The sequence below is a fragment of the Helianthus annuus genome, chromosome 5, assembly GCF_002127325.2.
Source record: "Helianthus annuus cultivar XRQ/B chromosome 5, HanXRQr2.0-SUNRISE, whole genome shotgun sequence".
NCBI lineage: Eukaryota > Viridiplantae > Streptophyta > Magnoliopsida > Asterales > Asteraceae > Helianthus > Helianthus annuus.
This window is the reverse complement of record NC_035437.2, coordinates 111,940,068-111,945,597: the sequence shown is the minus strand read 5'-3', so window position 1 is coordinate 111,945,597 and position 5,530 is coordinate 111,940,068. Positions and strand designations below refer to the sequence as shown.

Here is a 5,530-nt window from a genome sequence, read left to right as displayed (position 1 = left end):
TCTGAAGTACCTAACTGATCGGTTAAGCCGGCCGATCGAACAGACCGTTCGATCGATCGACCTGAATGGTAAAGACACTTCAGTGTTCTCAAATACTACAACGAAAACTTCAAAAGGACAAGCCATCATACACAAACACATCCTACTCAAAGGAAGAAACAATCCACTCGAACAGTCCAACCGATCGAACAGGCTGTTCGAACGGACTGTCTAACCGAACGAACAACCCGTTCGATCGAACCTACAGTTCGATCGACCATGCTGTTCGACCCATCATCACTTGTTTCTATTTAACACGTTACTCATCGTTATGCTATCGAACTAATCAGGCTAACCCTACTCTCAAGCGCTCCCTTCAATCCATCAATCAATCGCTGTGAGTATACTCGAACCCTTTTTGCTTTAGCACTTTTGGGTGTTACATACGTTACTTATCTAAAATCACAATCGAGCGCGCTACTCAATTATTTAAACGCTAACCGTTCTGCATGTATTACGTGACTAAATGAAAGCTTGTTGTTATGTTTACAAGTGGAATGTTATCCACCTGCCATAACGACGTAGTACTATAGTTTGGACTCAGCACCCGTTCACACGGGGGTTGTTAAGGACAATTACTTGCATGGATTACGGTGGTAATCATGTATTGCGAACTGTCTCGGACAGTCAACCCGCAGTCATTGGTATCGATAGATCCATGTCGATAATTAACATGCTTCGTTTTACTCTGTGTACGTGCTGGTTATGCGTAAACTATTTCGAACTCTATATGCTATTATCAAACTTGTATGCTCACCTTTACATTTTATGTATTGACTTTATTTTAACGTATGTGGCAGGCAATTAGGATGCTTATCTGCTAGGAAGGCGAGCTTAGAATAAGCTTCTAGACCATAGTTGTCTGTAGATCTTGCAGATCGAGTCTCTAGTGGCATTTGAACAATTATATTATTTATATTTGAATCTGAGTTGTCGGAACATAACGTTTGACTAGTTGTTATCTGTAATAATTTGTTTTACTATTTGGGATACGGTATGGGACGTATTAATTAAACTAAATAGTAATGATAGTTGTTGTGGAAACTTCTGGACAATCTGTTTCGCTCAGTGCCATGCCCCGATGATTCCGCCATCGGTTGGGGTGTGACACACACTTTTTCCAACATTAGTACTAAAAAGGGGTTAGTTTTATGCCACAATTGATGTAATTTATATGTTGCATTTTATGCACATCAAATACCCCCACACTTGAATCTTTGCTTGTCCTCAAGCAAAACTCTTTATAATGTGGCTTTTTCAATCCCAAATGCAATGGGTAGAAGAGAAGGTTTTTGGACTTGTCATAGAGTGTCGGGATTTCCAAGATTCCTTATTTAGTTTTATTTTTATTTATTTACAATCCTATTCGTCATGATTTATTAAAAATGTTTTATAAGATAAATTACTTATTAGGCATACCATGCCTTTTTTTTTAGTTCCATTATATACAAGTTCACATACCTCACGGGGGATCACTCAACACTCGGCCGAAGGTGTATTTTTAGTGAATCACTCGAGAGCGGCATGGAACTTAATCCTACCATAGGCTTGCCAAGCAATCAATCCTCTTCCTTTTTAACTATATACCTTTGTAAATATCAAGAGGACTTTTTGGGTGAAGGGTTAGGCTTGGGCTAAAGGTGGGTGGTTGGGTTAGTGGTTAGTAAAAGGGCGAAAAGCGTAAAAAGCATCGGGTTTTTTTCTTAAAGACTTTTTTTTCACAATTTTATTTTTTATTTTGATGAACCATTTCTTTCAAACAAGGTTAATTTTGATGGACTTGTTTGTTTATTTGGTTTCATCAACTATAATTTTTTTTTTTTGAAAAGTCATAAGAAAAACCGAGCTTTGTTACTAAAAGAAAGGGTTAAAATAAAAAGGTTTAGGTGCGTAAAAAAGGTGATTGTTTTGGGTTAAGAAATGAAAAGGTTTGGGCTCAAAGGGGTTAACTAGGGGGATTTTGGGTAGGTGGTGAAAAAAAAATGAAAAATAATGGTGTAGAAAGAAAAAAGGGTTAGTCCTAATGCCTCCATCATTTACTTACTCGGGTTTAAGTTGGTAAGGACCGGGAATGCATTGTCGTGGCAAGTTCTAGAGTCGTACGAACCAAGCGGCTATTCACACAAGAAACGAAAAATGAGCATTTAGTGTAAAGATATGTATTTGTATGCTCAATAAACACTCAAAACTCACTTTTGTGGGAATGGGTTTTTATGTGATCAAGTATATATAATCAAAATTTAACTAAGCTTGTCATGCCGTTTCATAATTTTCCTATGTTGGTTCTTTTTATCACGACGCTATTGGTTGTAAACTTGTAAAAATATAACCTTGTTAGAACTTGAAATTCCCAACTTAAACTTAGACAAGTAAAAAAAATGAAATTTTTTTTTTTGAAAAAAATTTGGGGTGATTAGCGGTTCCAATAGAGTTTTGTGTAAGGCTTGTTAATTAGGACTTGCAAGATTCAAAGTTTTAGCATCCCCCCCACACTTAAATTACACATTGTCCTCATTGTGTCCCAAAAATAAGTTTTTACGTTGATTGAATGTGTAAAAGGGTGTTAGAAGCAAAATTTTATGTTACTGGCACTCTGGACACAGCCCCGTGTTCAGGTGCCAGTGACAAAATTTAATAAAGAGGAATAGAAGCCTGGACACGGGGGCGTGTTCAGTGAACACGGCCCGTGTCCAGTTACCTGAACTAGGCGATTTCTGCAGATTGTGCAGCACGCGGCCGTGTTGGGCGGACACGGCCCGTGCTGAACTTGCTGTAACGAAGAAATTTTTGTCGGATGGCTCTGTTTTTGTGCATGGGGTGATGTTTCTCGACTCCCTTGTTATCCTTGACCATCCCGAGTGTGTTTTATTTAAGCAAATTAAGTTAAAAATTAATCTAAGCTAAACTAAGGATAGTTCCGCGGAACGCCTCCGTGGTGCGCCACGTTTATAAGGGTCCTTGGCTAGACCCAAAGTGAGGTCATGTATTTTTCGAGCGGGATGTTTTGCATCCCATGTTGCACCGTCGGAGAGCATCATCCAAACTCGAATCAATGACCCTCATGTAATTGACCGGGTCATCGTCCTCTACTCTCTTCCCAACTCCAAACTTCACTTCCCTATCCCCAAACTTCAAAGTAAGTGTTCCGTCATTCATGTCTACCACTGCTTGCGCGGTGGCTAGAAATGGCCTCTCTAGTATGAGGGGGACTTCGGTGTCCTCTTCCATATCTAGTATGACAAAGTCGGACGGGTAGACGAATTTTTTTACTTTGACCAATAGATTTTCAGCGACACCTTGTGGGTATTTGACTTATCTGTCGGCAAGTTGTATACTCATCTTGGTAGGGATTGCTTTTCCTAGGCCGAGTCATTTGAACATTGATGCAGGCATGAGGTTAATGCTAGCCCCAAGGTCGGCTAGTGCATTACGAACGGGGGATTCCCCGATCGAGCAAGGAATTGTGAAGCTTCCAGGATCAATCTTCTTTTGTGGGATTTTGTTGAGTACGAGGGCGGAGCATTCTTCGCCTAAGTTAACTAATTGCAATGATTCAATTTTCCTTTTATGAGTGAGGAAGTCCCTCATGAATTTTGAGTATTTAGGCATTTGAGTTAGGACTTCGATAAAAGGAATATTAACATGCAATTGTTTTAGTAGATTTTCGAATTTTGCAAATTGCTCATTGGTCTTTTGACGAATTAACCTACTGGGGTATGGAACCGGTGGAGCCTTGGTAGGCTCTTGAATTAGAGGAGAAGTCTTCTCTTTTTGGGGCGGTGTTGTGCTTCCCTCAGTTAGCGGTGGTGGAGCTTCTTCGGAACCCACGGTACGGTTTCTTAATGTTATGAGATGGACTTGTGCTTTTGGGTTTGTTTCGGTATTACCATGGTAATGCGCCTTGTGGTCTCTCGGAGAAATTTTGAGCTAATTGATTTATATGTTTTTCAATGTTTTGTATACTAGCTTGTTGATTTCTAAAATTCGATTCCAATTGTTGAAATCGATCCGAGTTTTTCTTTTCAGTGTCGGAGATGAGGCGAGATACAGTATCTTCAAGCCTTTCTCGTCCACCTTGTTGTTGAGGGAAATTTTGTGACTCATTTCTTGGTTGTTGAAAGTTTGTTCATTGGTTTAGGCTTTGTTGGTTACTACTATTGCCGGGTTCTCTCCAACCAAGGTTAGGGTGGTTACGCCATCCTTGGTTGTAGGTACCCGCTGGAGGACCCGACGGCCTAGGTCTATTATCAATGTAGTTTACCGACTCTGGTTGATCATCTGTTTCTTTCATACAACTCCAATTTTCATGTGGCCCACCACACCCTTCACAAGCCATAACCGAGACCGTTTTTGTTATTTCTAACTTTTTGATTTTTGAAGAAAGGGCCTCGATTTAGGCTTGTAAAGAAGTGCTTTCATCAACCTTATGGGCGCCCGGGGAAATGGATTTATTGCCTCGGAGAGTGTGCCACTGAAAATTGGTTTGAGCAATTTCCTCAATTTGATTGTATATTTCATGCGGGCGGCGATTACCTAAAAGTCCCCCGGAGCTAGAGTCAAGTGTTTGTCTTGTGTGTGGAAATAACCCATTGTAGAAAGTGGATACTTGTTGCCATACCGCAAGACCGTGATGAGGACACTTTCGCAATAGCTCCTTGAACCTTTCCCAAGTTTCATATAAGGATTCCCCATCCTCTTGTGAATATGTATTAATTTCAGTCATTAATTTAGCCGTTTTAGCGGGAGGGAAATACTTATATAAAAACTTTTGGGCTAGTTCATCCCAGGTGTTTACCGAACCAACTGGGAGGGCGTTGAGCCAAGCTTTTGCTCGGTCTTTTCGTGAAAAGGGAAACATTCGAAGGCGGATGGCGTCATTTGATGCTCCATTGATACGAAAGGTATCACATATTTCTAAGAAATTAGTAATATGTAGATGGGGATCCTCGTCCGCAAGCCCATGGAAGGTTGCGGAGTTATGAAGCATTTGTACCAAATGTGGCCGAAGTTCGAAGTTGTTAGCTTCAACATTCGGTGCATTGATAGCGGCGCCGAGATTACCCACGGTGGGTCATAGTTAATCCATGAGGGTACGTTGGTCCGCCATTGGAAGTGGGTCCCCCGAAACCTTCTCTTAGTTTTTAGCTTTAAGTCTTTTTCTGGAAAGCGTTCGGGTTCTTCTAGAGGTTCTTTTATGTCTCTACTAGAACCGGAGCTCATACACTACGTAGAAGGTTCAGATTTGGTGTCTGGTTCCAAGTCCTACAATAAAAACAGAAAAGAATGTTGGTCAGGAAGTTCACCACGGCCCCGTGCTCAGTGAACACGGCCCGTGGTCGGAGATACAGAGATTTTTTTCCGGGTCCCTGTTACTGGAAAGTTAGACACGGCCCCGTGTTGCACCGACACGGCCCCGTGCCAGCTCTCTGTAACTTGGAAAATAAAGACTGTAAGTGACACTGCTGGGCACGACCCGTGTCCGACCAGGCAC

The 5,530-nt window shown here is 41.2% G+C and overlaps 1 non-coding gene across 1 annotated transcript; it reads left to right on the top strand.

Moving 5' to 3' along the window:
- Window positions 1-4,661: 4,661 nt before the first annotated feature.
- On the top strand, window positions 4,662-4,768 carry LOC118492642. Its single transcript, XR_004894646.1, has one exon. It is a non-coding gene; the product is annotated as a small nucleolar RNA R71 (small nucleolar RNA).
- Window positions 4,769-5,530: the final 762 nt, after the last annotated feature.